Genomic DNA, 15,519 nt, shown 5'->3' on the forward strand with positions numbered 1-15,519 from the left:
GGAGTAGAAAGAAGTTCAGAAAAAGAATTTAAAAAGAAAACAAAGAAAAAATATAAAAAAGGAAAAATATATATATATTAGACTGGTGACTAGAACAGGGCCACCCACTTAATTTTGAGAGTAAGATCTATATATTATTAATACATGAAAGACAAAGAGGTATTATCAAAGACCTTCAGAAAAAAGTTCAAGACAGAGAAAACAGAATTCCTCAAACTTTTTCATCAAGAATACCCTTTGGAAGCCTGGGTAGCTCAGCTGGTTGAGCGACTGTCTTCAGCTCAGGTCATGATCCTGGAGGATCAGGATGGAGTCCTACATTGGGGAAAAAAAAATCCCTGCTCAGTAGGGAGTCTGCTTCTCCCTCGGGCCCTCCCCGCTCATTCTCTCTCTCTCTTTCTCCTCTCTCTTTCTCTCTCATTGTCTCTCTCTCAAATGAATAAATAAAATCTTTTAAAAAAAATGCACTTCAAGTGTTTCCTTAGTCATTTTCCTCTCTCGCTTTTTACTAATGCCTATCTCATAGTCTATATAAATACCGAATGCTTTCTGGTCTGGTTTAAAATTAAAACAACAAAAAATACTTCTGTCCTTTCTTCTTTCCTTTGCTTCCTCACTCCCTGTATTTCAGCCTCCATCCTCCCCTTTCTCTTTTCAATCTAAAGCAGGTAGTCTCTAACTCTACCAGTCCCCTGCAGGAACTAAAGAAAGACCTTCCCAGTTGCAAATTTAATGGATTCTTCAGGACCCATCTTTTCAGGACCTTGCTGAATATCTGACATTATTACCTACAGGCCCCTGTAACTCTCTGTCTTTCTTGGCATTTGGCTGGTTTTCTGGCTGCATTTCTAGACAACCCCTCTTAGACTCTGTGGTTCTTCTTTCCTTTATTGATGAAGGAACAGAAAGCAAGCTGAGGACAAAGCAGAAGCTGACCTCCCACAACCCCCCACCATGGGATATATGTGACACTCCTCAGGCACTCCTGGCTACCCTAAAGCTAAGGAAGGAAAAACAAATAGTTAAACTTATAGAGATCACAATCCTGCAAGACAGGACTCTCCCTCAGTTTACAAATGTCTTAGCAATCTACAGGAACAACGCATTTCTATGAATAACCTTGCTTCCAGAAGGAAATGTAGACACAATTAAATGTCCTCATAATCTGCAGCCCCTTGACAGATACTTGAAGCAGACAGAATATAATGTTCTTCCAGGAAGTTCCCAATTATCTTAAAGTTAATGCCTTACTGGAGGGGTAAACAACCTTAACTTGACCAAGGCAAGGCTTCTGGTATCCTGTAAGTCTTCTTCAGCCTATGAAAGTTCTTTCAGAAACCTCCCTTTTTCCTTACCTCCCCCAACCCCATAGTATATAATCAGCCACCCCTCACAACCCCAGTGCAGCAGCTCTTTCCACCTACAGGTCCTGTCCCCGAGCTTTAATAAACCATTTTGCACTGAAGACGTCTCAAGAATTCTTTCTTGGTCGACTCTGGACCTCACACCACCGAACTTCACCTATATTCCAAAACCCCATCACTATTGGTCTCCTATTATTCCATCCCTTCTATTCCACTCAGAAATGAGATCCATTCTACTTAATTTAATAATCCTCTGTGTTTTACTCTGGGCACAGTCCCAGGTGCCCTTAATTTTCCAGAGCTCAACACTAAAACTTTCCTGGGGACTAAAGCAGACAACAACAACAACAAAAACCCAAAAAACTCCCACAAAACTGTCACTATTTAAACCAACCCACTGCCCTCTCCTTAGGAATTCAACTTACTCTGGGATCCCCAAATTGCCTTGTTAGTAACATTTATTTGGTTTCTCGGTATCTCCATATCCCTCTTCTTTCTCCTCCGGGGTTTGATCACACACAACAAAAGCCTTTGGTTGCTTTCCCTGTTTTCTCAGGGGCTTTCTGCCTGTGAGTACCCTTGTGGGCTGCTAAGCTGCTTCAAAATTCACTCTGGTCTCACGCATCAGGCCAATAAGAAATGACTTCTATCTTATTCTCTGCTGAGTTATAAAAAAAGCTTACAACCAGTCACAGGAAGTTCCTACTGTTTACAATTTTCCCTCAGCTCAGACAATTCTCATGGATCTGTAGGATCGTTGTTTTAAATCCCTGAAAAGAGAGATCGTTAAAAAACAGCAATCCCCAAGAGACCATTTTGAACTAGAGACAATTATTTTTTGAATTTTCAAAAATTTGTTTATATAGGGAACTACATGTTTATTTCCTTGAACCCTAGAAGGAAGAGAGCACATATTTGCTTGGTTATCAACTATTAAGCATGAAAAATGTCTCATACCTAAAATCTTTAAATTTTCTTTTTTTTTTTTAAAGATTTTATTTATTTATTTGACAGACAGAGATCACAAGTAGGCACAGAGGCAGGCAGAGAGAGAGAGAGAGAGAGAGAGAGAGAGAGAGGAGGAAGCAGACTCCCTGCTGAGCAGAGAGCCTGATGCGGGGTTTGATCCCAGGACCCTGGCATCATGACCTGAGCCAAAGACAAAGGCTTTAACCCACTGAGCCACCCAGGAGCCCCTAAATTTCCTTTCTATCTCAAGGTTTTTTTTTTAAGCTCAGCTATGTTTCTGCATAAAAGTCAGTGAGGTTGTATTAACTTTTCCCTTTTTCAGATTCTACTGACAAAGGTAGATATCACTCCCCAGTTCATTATGAGGCAACAAACAAGAGCTGAAGCTGAACTTCCCAGGAAACCAAAACATACTTAAAAGAATCAGATCACACCCCACTCCTTTCTCCAAAGCCTTCCTTTCACATCTTGCCCTAACAGATGTCACATTCCTCAAAAATCATCCCAAATCAACAGTTTCTACAATCCACATCTTGTACTTGATTATGTCATGCAACTTACAGTTCTAGACTTTTCAAGTACTTGCCATCTTCCATTATTAAAATTCTTCCTAATGGTATCGTATATTCCTCTTGTATGCATCAAACCTAAATAAAGTGTAATCATCTAAAACTCATTGATCCTTTGAACTCCAATAGCACCTGATTGTACCCACGTCCCAGCTTACTCATTAATTCCTGTTTCAAATTTCACCATTTCCACTATCTTGAATTACTCTGAGCCGATCATATATATTATGAGCAGTAAGGGATCTGGGTAGGTCATGTGAATTTTAGACTGATCAGTTTCTATTCCACAAAAATCATGACCTCTAAACTCCATACCTTGCTATCTAAGAGAATGTGCTTTACCTGGAGGTCATTAATCCATCATGAAACTTTTTAATTTAAATTAATTGGCAAATCTTCATTTGAGGTTCAACAACAATCACAAACAATTTTTAAAAAGCTCCCAAAGGTTCACCAAAATCAATGCTTCTAAATACTCAGTTGAATTCCATAATAAAGCACTTTAAAGTTTTGTTTTTTGTTTTTTTTTAATTTATTTGACAGACAGAGATCACAAGTAGGCAGAGAGGCAGGCAGAGAGAGAGGAGGAAGCAGGCTCCCTGCTGAGCAGATAGCCCAATGCAGGGCTCCATCCCAGGACCCTGGGATCGCAACCTGAGCCAAAGGCAAAGGCTTTAACCCACTGAGCCACCCAAGCGCCCCCCAATAAAGCACTTTAAACAACTTCTAGTTTTTGGCAAAATGCTTTATCAAGTCTCTAGAGGAATAAAGTACTATATAAGTAAGATGATCATATATGTTATCACCCAAATGGAGACACTGAAAAATAAAAACACTGAATTAGTGAAAAGAAGCACTATTAATAATAACACAAAAACAACAAGCAAAAATCAAGATTGTCTTAGGCCAACCAACACGTTTGATGCGCTGAGCATCAAACCGGGTCCTTATTCTCAGGAATGTACCTAACACTTAGAGAGGTTAATCCAAAAAGGCATCAGTAACTATGGGGTCAGAAAAGATAACTGAAAGAACTCTGCAAAGGTGAGAATGAAGATGTAATTCTAGACTACAATGAAATCCAAACTCTACTGTGAGGTATTAAAACATTGCTCTCAAATTCTTTGACATTCCTTATTGAGTGGTACCATCTATGTCTTCAACCCTTGACTCTGGTCTCTCGGAACACTGATCAATAAAGCAGGTGAAAGTGACACTGTTCCAGTCCTGGGCACAAGCCTTAAAATGTTGGCAGCTTCCACTTTCTGTATCTTGGAAGGCTATTTAGGTCATCCACTCCTTACTGATCTTCTTGCCTGCTTGATCCATCAGTTACTGCCAAGGGTGCTGAAGTCTCTCACCAAAAGAATGGGTTTGTCCATTTCTCCTTTCAGTTCTACCAGCTCTTGCCTCCCATAGTTTGACACTCTATTGTTAGGTGCACACACATTTAGAATTATTGTATCTTCTTGGGAAATTAATACCTATATCATTATGTGATGTCCCCTCTTTATCCTGAAGGGCTTCTGAGTCTTCAAAAGAGTCTGCTTAGTCTGAAATTAATATAGCTACTCCAGCTTTCTTTTAAATAGCGTTAGTATGGCATCTTTTCTATCAATGTACTTTTAACCCAAGTCTTTATATTTAAGGTAGGTCTCTTGTAAGCAACACAGAGTTGGATCTTGTCTTTCATCCACACTGACAATCTCTTTTACTTGGTGCATTTAGACCAACTATACCTTAAGTGATTTGGATGGAGGTATATTAATATCTATCCTGTTTGTTTTCTTTTTATTGTCTTGGCCCTTTTTTGCTCCTTCTTTTTCTGCCTCCTCTGATTTTAACTGAGCATTTTATATGATTCTATTTTATCTTCTTAATGTAAGATTTATACTTTTTGAAATCTTCGTAGTGGATGTCTTAGAGTTTACACTGTACATTTCTAACTAATCTAAGTCTAGTTTCAAATAACACTGTATCAGCTCCTGGGTAGCAGAGTGCCTTCTAACAGTGTCTTCCATTGCAATCATCCACCCTTCGTGGATGCCATAATCTTCCAATAAATTGTCACTATTTTTGCTTTAAATAGGGCATTTCTAGTTCAACTAAGATGACAATAAAAGATTTTATTTTACTTTTCTTTATTCCTTCTCAAACACTGTTCTTTACAGACATCCAAGTCTCCAACCTGTATCATTTTCATTTTGCTTAAAGTATTTCTAAAATTTCTCCCAAGTCTACTGCCAATGAATTCCCTCAGTTTTTCTTTGAGAAACTTTTTATTTCTCCTCCACCTTTGAAAGGTATTTATTGGCTATAGAATTCTAGGGTGGTGATTTTTTAAACTCTTTCTTAAGGATTTCCCTCCACTCTCTTCTTGCTTTTGTGGTTTCTGATGAGAAGTCTGATGAAATTCTTATTCTTTTTCCTCTGTAGGTAAAGTATTCTTTCCTCTAGCTTCATTTGGGATTTCTCTTTGTCTCTGTTTCTCCACAGCTTTAATATGATATTCCTAGGTGTAGGGGTTTGTTTTTTTTTTTGTTCTTCAGATTTGTTTACACATACTTGGTGTGCTCTGAGACTCATGGACCTGTGGCTTGGTATCTGTAGTAAATTTTGGAAAGTCTTCTGCATTTTTACTTCAAATACTTCTGTTTGATTCTTTCTTCTGCTGGTATTCCAATTATCTGTATGTTACACTTTTTGATATTATCCCATAGTTCTCAGATGTTTTTATTTTTCTTCTTCTTCTTTGCATTTCAGTTGGGAAGGCTGTTTTTTACTGACCTGTATTCAAGTTCTCTGACTCTTTCTTCAGCTGTATGAAGTCTACTAAACACATCAAAAGCATGTTTCATTTCTGTTACAATGTTAATTCTCTTTTCTTTTGACTCTTTCTTAGATTCTTTCTTTTCTCATCTCTCTTTACATTACCCATCTTTTCTCAGCTTTTGTCTACTTTTCCCATTTAAGCCCTTAATATATTAATCACAATTATTTTAAATTCCCTCTCTGGCAACATCCAGACCAATCTGTCTTTTCAGGCTGTATTTTTTCCAATCTTTTCGGATGCCTTGTAATTTTTTGCTGCAAGCCAAAGCTAAAGATTTATGTTAATCTAGCTGTGTTTACTGTTTGTTGTACCTGCAGGTACCAGAGGCTTCAAATGATTCCGGTGTTTCTGTTTTTGTCTCCTCCTGACTCAAGGCTTCTATTATTAGTACTCTTCCTCAAAGAGGGTCTGTGTCTGGCTAATCTCTAAGCTATAATCTACTGTTATTACACTGGAGCCCCATGGGCATGATGGTAAGGTATAAGGGAGTGTGAACATTCCCAAAGCTTTTGAGTGAGTCTGAATTCATTTAGTGAGCATTTATCGTGGGATTTGACCTTCACAAGCATTTCTCCAGCAATATAGCCTCCCCCCCCCCTTTTCAACCCTCTACTTCCTTCCCTGACTGCAGTGTTCCCAACCTATTTCCTTGAGGCCTTGACCATTATTGAGTATGGTGTCTCCCACTTATGTGAGACAGAAAGGCTGGAGAGAGTCTGAGTGGGAGAAATTCCCTTCAATCACCTGGAATAAGGCTCTAGAAAGACTTCTGCCTGCAGAACAGGCTTCTGTGATGGAAAACACTTTGGGTGTATTTAATGATGATTAAATCTTTTCCCCTACCAGAGCCCCAAGGGGATCTTTCCATGATCTTCACTGTGAGAACCCTGAGGGGCTCCTGGAGGCAAAACCCAAGAAAGTGTGGGGGCCTATGACTGTGGTCCCCAAGAGTACACACTCTCACACTAGACCACCGCCCATCTTCTCCAGCAACCCATAAAAATTACCATTTAAGTATCCTCCCGAGTTTATGGCTCCAGCAGCTTGTGCTCCTGGTGAGGGGATTTAGGCTAGTTCTATCTGGATAGGTCTCTATCTCTCCAGAATTTAGTACACAGTGGTTTGTCCTGTGGCTTCCATTCTCTGATGAAGTGAACCAAAGTTTCTCATGTTCAGTTCGCCTAGCCTCTTCTCTTTGAAAGGATAGGAGCATCAACTTCCAAGCTCTTTGCGTATTGGAAATGAAGCCATTAGTTTCACTTCCTATGTTTCAGGATGCTCACTCAAGAGAACCCCGTCACCACGCTATAAGAAACCCCAAGCCCTGGGAAGAGCCAGCACCAACGTGCCAGCCATGTAAGCCATGTGGGCAGTGGATCCCTCAGATTTCAGTCAAGCTGCACAAAATGATACCACATGGAGAAGAAATTAACTTTTCCCACCCTTTTCCAATTGCAGATTCATGAGCAAAAAAAACGATAGCTACTGCTTTAAGTCTCTAAGTTTTAGAGTGGTTCATTTTGTAGTAATATATAAGCAGAACATTACTAACATGATCCTCAAGGCTTGAAGATTTCTCAAAATCCAATTCATACCAATCTCCCCTGAACACGCCCCATGTCACCCAGGGCTCTCTGAGTCTGTAGAACATACCAAGCCCTCCTTGGGGTCTGGCCTGAAGCACTGCTGTCCCCAAACTTTCCTTGGTTGGTCATATCTCCTTTGGCTCTAAGAGTAAGTGTATCCTTCTCAGCAAGACTGCCACTGTCCATCCATCTAAGGCGGGCTTATTACTCATCACCCCTCCCATCGTAATATATATAGCCCACTACTCTCTATTTTCTTTCTCGCAACTCTCTTTTCTTTTATGCAATTTAAATTACAGATGTGTCTGCTGGCTTTACTTGTTTTTCTCTCCCCCACTAGATGATAGGCTCCATGAAAAGAAGAACTTAGTTTTGCTTACATTATGTATCCATCACCTGGCCCAGTACAAAGAACATACTAGGGTCTTGGTAAATATCTCTAAAGGAAGGAGTTCTTTTAACTAGACATGACAAAAGAAAGAGAAAAAGAAAAAGAGCAAGAGAGGAAGGAAGGAAGGAAGGAAAAATGGAAACTGCCCAGGAGTGCCTGGGTGGCTCAGTTAGTTAAGCATCTGCCTTCAACTCAGGTCATGATCCCAGGGTCCTGGGATTGAGCCCCACATCAGGCTCCATGCTCCAGTGCGGAGTCTGCTTCAACCTCTGCCATTCCCCCCTGCTCATACATGTGCACTCGTGCGCTCTCTCTCTCTACGCAAAAATAAATAAATAAAATCTTTAAAAAAGAAAATGTGAACTGCCTCTACGCATTCCTTGTTTAGATCAGGGCTTCCCAACCTTGGCACTTTTGACATTTTGAGCCAAATTAATTCTTTGATATGAGAGACTGTCCTATCATTTGTAGGACGTTTCACAGCATCTCTGGCCTCTAGATGTCAGTAAGACCACCACCACTCCCTAGGTTGTGAAAAACAAAAAATATTTCCAGATATCATCAAATGTCTCCTGAGAAGCAACGTCGAGAACCAGTTGAGAACCACCGGTTTAGAACAGAAAGATGCTACTTCCCCAGCATCCTGGTTGGAACTAAAAGAATCACAATAATAATGAAGCAACTCGGGAATGTGGGTATGCTTTAAACTGAAACCAATCTTGTCATAATATCCTTCCCCTTGCCTCCTCAAAAACCACTTAAAGTGAACTACGGGAGAGAGATTCAAGAAGACCTGACATTACGGTATTTGGAAATTCTACCCTAACTCTTCCAAAAGATTCCTCCACTAACCAAAAAAATGCCTCCATTTTCACCAGCTGGGCATATCTGATATATGACCACAATTCTGAAGACAGCAAATATCACAAATTCTTTTGAGGGTCTCCTAATCAAATGATCAAAGGACTCTGGTAATAAAAAGGGCGAACAGAGGCTGATACATTTAAACACTGTCTAATAGGAGAGCTATTTCTGTACAGTTTGGTCTAATTGAAATCATGCTTCTTGCCTAAACAATATCCTCATTGTCGCTTTTGTCAAAAAGATTAGGCATTGTTTGTTTATCTGCTGCAAGCTAAATGAAACCAGCTGTACCGATGAACCAGACTCCAATGCCTTGCATTCTTCCCCTAAAGGAAGTCAGGGCTGATTCTGCAATCTGAATAGACTTTAGGGTTTTTTTAATTAGCAGATTTGGTGGGTGGGCCATTATCCTCCGTGGCCTAGGTAAGGATAAGAATTCTGCTTTTTCAACTTTCACCTAGACAGAAGGAACACCCGATCTGAAAATTACAAGGCGGAAACTCATTTACTCCATTAGTTTTTTTCTTTCTAATCCAATTTCTCTTGTTGGACATTGTAATGCTGTATTTTGTGCATTAAATTACAAAGCTAACACTGATAGCATTATCATACTACGATGCCATTTTCATACCCTGTGATTAATAGCGCGAATACAGGCTTGATCTTTAATGCGGGTGGTGATAATAAGCTTTGGCCTGTGGACCCAAAGTCTAAAAGAAAACCAGAGCAGACCTAATGAGAAACAGAGACTGGGCCTCAGGAGCCTCTTGCAGTGGAGCTCATAAAACGTAATCAGATTTGCCTCTTTTGTGGCAGGCAACCTCTCAGAATGCTGGAGAGCCGCATGACAGTCCAGGTGTCAACACTTAAGATCGAAACTTCAGTGAACCAGGAGTCCAGCATTTTCCATGTGGGCATTTCTGATTTTTAGAATTCTTCAAACTCCTCCTGATAGTGTTTCAATGGAGTTGACCTTCAGGGCAAGCAGTAAGAGGCACCTCTTTAATCTCCCATATTCTGAAAAGGTGGTTAACTGCCACAGCCTTTCTCCTCGCTGCTGCTTGTTTTAATTAACAGCATTTCTTCCCCCTATTTCTCCTGGGGCTTTGAAGAGCTCTTTGAAATGTGTTTAGTAGAGTTCAGTCTTGGTTTGGCATAGTCTCTCAATTTATGAGGTCGTTTAATTCAAGCTCAATTATTCAGCACAAATTGGCAGAATGAAATGCTAAAAGAAGATTGGCACTTTCAATCACATAAATCTCATGTTACATAAAGTGAGCAAATTCGTCCATTGTTCTTATTGACCTCTGAGATAACAATTTACGGCTGGCACAAATCAGCGTGGGCAGGCTTCTCTGTTGTGCAGGCTCCCGCAGGAGTAACCCTTTGGCACCGTCCCCTCAACAGAAACTGAAGATAAGCAGAAAAAAAGGACCAGAAATCAGGACCATCTGTGGGATGACTTAGTCTAAATAAGTAGAATACTCTAATTCCAGAGATGGAGAAAGGGCAGGTTTTTCCTTCTCTAAATGACACAAAGTGTAAATGATCAAAAGCAAGCCTCTGCAGCCTCATAGCCCCCCTAGGTAAGTAGGAAGGAAAGAAGGGGATTCTGTTCCAGCCAAGAGGAAAGATTCATAACTTCTCAGCACTCATGGCAGGGTGCACAACATCCGGGGGGGGAGGGGGGCTTCAGACATCTAGGTGAGACCTGGGTGTGCTCCGCCTGTAGATCCAGTACAATGAGCCGCATGCGGTCCCACCACATCTCCAGTCTGAGGTGGCTGGCTGTGGTCCGAGCTCTTATCTACAACAGCCAGGCCCTCATGGGTGCTCAACACAACCCACCGACCCTGCCAAACAACATTGCTTAAAACCAATTCCACTTTAACACTTAGACTAACACTTTTTGCTTAATCAAAATCTGCACAGTAATAAAAATGAATCAGTTTGCTTTTCACTTAAGGCTCCCAGTCTTTAACAAGTTTAGTGGAGAGTCTGATAACAGAGGGTGAAAATATATTTGTTTGGGGACCATAGCCCAAAAGACAACTGTCCCAAGGATTTCTGTGAATACACACAGTGATGAGGGAGGCTTGATTTAAAAGCCCTGAAGCTTAGTGTTATATTTTCTAGCTCTGTGTCCTGGCAAACGGCAGGATTTCATTCTTTTTTATGCAAAATAAGTCAATCAGAGAAAGACAAACACCAAATGATTTCACTCGTATGTGGAATTTACAAAACAAATGAGCAAAGAGGAAAAAGTAAGCGAGAGAGAGAGAGAGAGAGAGAGAGAGAGAGAGAGAGAGAAATCAAGAAACACACTCTTAACTTAGAGAACTGATGGTGACAGACGGGAGGTGGGGGGTGGACTGGTGAAATAGGTGATGGGGACACAGGAGGGCACTTGTCATAATGAGCACTGCATGATGTGTGAAGTGCCGAATGACTATACTATACACCAGAAATGAACACACCACTCTATGTTAACTAACTGGAATTAAAATAAAAACTTTTTTAAAAATTAAAAAAATAAAAGCACATGAGGTTGTGAATTAGGTCAGTCACCCCTGGAGAGAACATATTTAAAATACTTCAGTCAACATCATCCTCTCTTTCTTCCCTTTGAAAACCCCACATCATTTTACCTGGCCCTTTTTTACTGGATTCTAGCTCATATCATAACATTCTAATTTATGTTAAGTTATTTAGGCATATGGACCATCTCCCTCCAAGACTGTGAAGTCTCTTGAGGTCAAAATCTGCATGTGATTCACTTCTTCTTCACCTACAGTATAAAAAGGGCATCAAAACAACACAATAAACATTCATCAGTTAGTTGAATAAGCTCAAAAAAATGTTAACAAGTCTCTTAATGTACAAAAGTCCCTGGGAAAATCCCTGAAAGGTAAAAAGATGATTCTGAGATACTAAATTAAAGACATTCTTAAATGCTATCTATTTTTATTTTTTATTTTTTTTTTTTTTTTTTTAAGATTTATTTAACACAGAGAGAGATCACAAGCAGGCAGAGAGGCAGGTAGAGAGAGATGGGGAAGCAGACTCCCTGCCGAGCAGAGGGTCCAACATGGGGCTCGATCCCAGGACCCTGAGACCATGACCCGAGCTGAAGGCAGAGGCTTAACCCACTGAGCCACCCAGGCGCCCCAAATGCTATCTATTTTTAAATGCATACATTTTAATTGCATACAATGCACAATTTTTAAAATCTTATATTAAATGCTACAGGGATTTAAAAGAGAGAATATAACCAGGAAACCAAGCCAGGGTAGAGATTCACAGTCAGAGTGATGATAAACTGTCTTCCTTCCCCCAAACACAAACACACACACAAAGTAAGCACAAAAGTATGCTGAAAAACACTGGTTTAAAAAAAAAAAAAAAATTCTACTCAAATATGAAAATGTGGGAAACAAATCTTTTATTTAAAAAATTAAAAAGCTTGTCTGTGAGTTCTGTATGTTGACACGTTTGCAGCACCAACCATACTCTTTAGAACAAAGCTCCTTTTTTGTTTTTTTTTAAGATTTTATTTATTTATTAGGGAGAGAAAGAGAGTACACACAAGCAGGGGGAGAGGCAGAGGGAGAAGGAGAAGCAGACACCCTGCTAAGCAGGGAGCCTGATGCCCAGACTTGATTCCAGGGTCCCAACACCACGGCCTGAGCCACCCAGGCACCCCTAGAATCAAGCTCTTTACCAAGGCAGCCCACGCAGTATAGAGATCTCAGTCAACTTCTTCCCAATCTATGTGTCCCTGCAAGAATAAAGTATTCAAGGAAATTCAAGGCAATAAAAAGCCTCTCTATTCCTTCTAAAGTTTCTAAACTGTAGCTACCAGCAATTACACCTGAATTAACAAGTACTCAAACACTGGGGGAGGGAGGGATCTTCTTTGCTTGTATTATTTAAAGAACCATGAAATAAAAATGACTCAAGATACACCATAAATAGTAAAAGAAGAACACTGTCATGAATGCAGTCCCAATTACTGAGGTCTGAAGTGTGTGTTAGAGATCGAATTATATCCTCCAAAAAAGATAAACTGAAGTTTTCATCTCTAAAACCTCAGAATATGACACAGGTTCTTGGGAAATAGGGCCTTTAGCAGAGGTAACTGAGTTAAAATGAAGTCATGCGAGTGGGCCCTGATCCAATATGACTAGTGTCCTCTGAAAAGGGGAGACATTTGGATACAGACACACACAGGGAGACACCAGGTGAAGAGGAAGGTGGAGACGGAGGTGCTATGTCTACAAGCCAGCAATGCCGGAGACTGCCAGCTCACCACAGAGGCTAGGAGAGAAGCAGGGAACAGATTCTCTCCCCTACAGAACCAACCGTCAGAAGGACGGAACTCTGCCAACACCTCGCTCTTAGACTTCCAGCTTCCAGAACTGCGAGAAGATAAATTTCTATTGTTTAAGCCACCCAGTCTGCGGTCCTTGGTTTCGGCAGCCCTAGCGAACTAACACAGCGAGGTTGTGGCAAAATCCCAATTTGACCTGTATGATTCAAGGTGTAGTTATAAAGCAACAAACTAGAAATCAGTGAGATCTCCAAAAATACCAGGCACCTCTACTATAAGATAATGACAGCTTCTCTTGGAGAAGATGCTAAAGATAACGTTTAAAGATGGAGCCGGGGTGCCGTCACGTATGGGAGGAGGGTTGAAGAGTCCTAGAATGGGGGGCACAACATTTTGGTTGGCTATTTAAATTACAGCACTTCAGGGGACACATCAAACCAACTCAGCTCTCCAGCGTCGCTAGATGGCACGTAACTGCTGGGCTCTGGCCTGACCTTGCCACCCTAAAGCAAGCAAGCACAGGCAACCTGTCCTCTCTTAAAGCAGGTGAGTGGTCAGTGGCTTTCGTCTCCAGCTGGAGGAAATTAAATGCTACATGTGACCAGCGGGCTTGAGGGTACTTGAGAAATGCTGACAAGATACATTCAGGCCTGGGCACCTGGGTGGCTCAGTGGGTTAAGCTGCTGCCTTCGGCTCAGGTCATGACCTCGGGGTCCTGGGATTGAGTCCCGCATCGCATCGGGCTCTCTGCTCAGCAGGGAGCCTGCTTCCCTCTCTCTCTCTGCCTGCCTCTCTATCTACTTGTGATCTCTCTGTCAAACAAATAAATAAAATCTTAAACAAAAAAAAAGATACATTCAGGCCTGCTGGAGTGAAGAGTATTAACCGTGCAGAACCGTCCTTCTCAAAGATTGCAGCTACTTAAAAGACAGCCTTTTATTCGAGCATAATAAATGGAGGATTTTTCAACTATCTCCAAGACTTTGATATAAATCACAAAGTTTAACATTTAATAGAATTATTAACTTACATTTGGATATCAGCTGAGACCATCTTTTTTGGGAAGGCACTTCAAAGTAATTGTTGTGTTTCCTTATAATGAAATAATATGTTTGCTTCTGTTTGATTCATGATTGCAACAAGCCAGAGCATATGTGCGAACCATCTGGAATATTCAACAAGGACCAAGGCTTTCCAAGGAAGGCCTTATACTGTGCAAGCAGTATTGTATAATGGTTAGGAAAAGAATGACTGCAAACCAGAGAGACATGAGCCAAAAACAAGCTTTGTCACCAACCGTGTGGACTTGGACAAGCGGCGAAAACTCCAAGCACCAGGATTCCTAGTGAAATGGAGGTGATAATGATAGGAACTATCTTTACAGGGCAACATGAGAAGTGGTGAGACAACAGATATACCATGTTATACAAAATAATTGATTAATCCAGTGTAGTGATCCTTATGTTATAAACATTAAATGCACAAGTAATTCTTATATACTAGAGAAATAACTTTTTTTTTCTTTAGGAAAGAATATAAAGTTTCACACACAACCTCTATTAAAATTTGCTCAGCAATATTCTATAATGCTCACACCCTTGAGTTAAGTCACTAACAGCCCTCTAGATTTGACTTTTTTTTTTAATTCCCCATCATGTTTCTTTTGCATTCAAATTTTTTTTAAAGGTTTTATTTTTATTTATTTGACAGACAGGGATCACAACTAGGCAGAGAGGCAGGCAGACAGAGGGTGGAAGCAGGCTCCCTGCCAAGCAGAGAGCCCAATGCGGGGCTCAATCCCATATGACTTGAGCTGAAGGCAGAGGCTTAACCCACTGAGCCAACAAGGACCCCGCATTCAAAATTTTTTAAAAGACTTTTTGGGTAAATATTCAAAATCTCAAAATTAGTATTACTATTTGTTACTTATATTATTCCTGCATCCTTACTTACATATCTTCCTTTGTCAGAAATAATTCTGAATCTTCTTAAAAAAATAAGTAAAGGTATAAGACTATATTCCAGAAAAGCCAAAGATTACCTAAATGGTCAAAATTTCCAATTATGTGTTTAGAATGTTCTTTCAGAGAATTTTCCACTATATGTTTCTAGGTAATTAATTAGATTAGAATTTCCTATTTTCCATAATGACTTAAGAGATAGACAAAAACAGGGATGGTTCAGAAAATTAATTTTCAACATTATTTGGTAATGTTATTACAGTAAGGCAAAGTTTGTATCTCCTACAGTTATTTGAGAAATAGCATTACATTTCTGCATGCCACCGAATACAGTTAACTCCGCATTCTTTAATCAATAAGAGAGAGGGAGGAGGCCGATCAGAAACACAGAGGTAAGCTTTTCAAGAATCCAAACCTGTGCCCAACCGCAGGACAGTATGGGGCGGGGGTGGTTGAGATGACAACAAGAGGGAAAATATATGTAGTATAATGTGAAAATATATGTAGTATAATGTCAGAATACCCGGATAAGAAAAAAGAGAAAGTTTGCTTTTTTTTTTTTTTAATTCAGTGATTTCTTCAGATGGAGTAAAAGCTCAATTTAAAAAAACACAAGAATGGCCAATATATTTGACTTTGTCAAATCAGTACT

General features: G+C 40.2%; 1 protein-coding gene across 4 annotated transcripts in view; it reads right to left on the minus strand.

Moving 5' to 3' along the window:
• Nucleotides 1–15,519, minus strand: part of CDK14 (cyclin dependent kinase 14) — a 723,342-nt gene that overhangs the window by 485,707 nt on the left and 222,116 nt on the right. The window lies entirely within an intron of this gene.

This window comes from Meles meles, chromosome 10 (genome assembly GCF_922984935.1).
Source record: "Meles meles chromosome 10, mMelMel3.1 paternal haplotype, whole genome shotgun sequence".
NCBI classification, from domain to species: Eukaryota; Metazoa; Chordata; class Mammalia; order Carnivora; family Mustelidae; genus Meles; species Meles meles.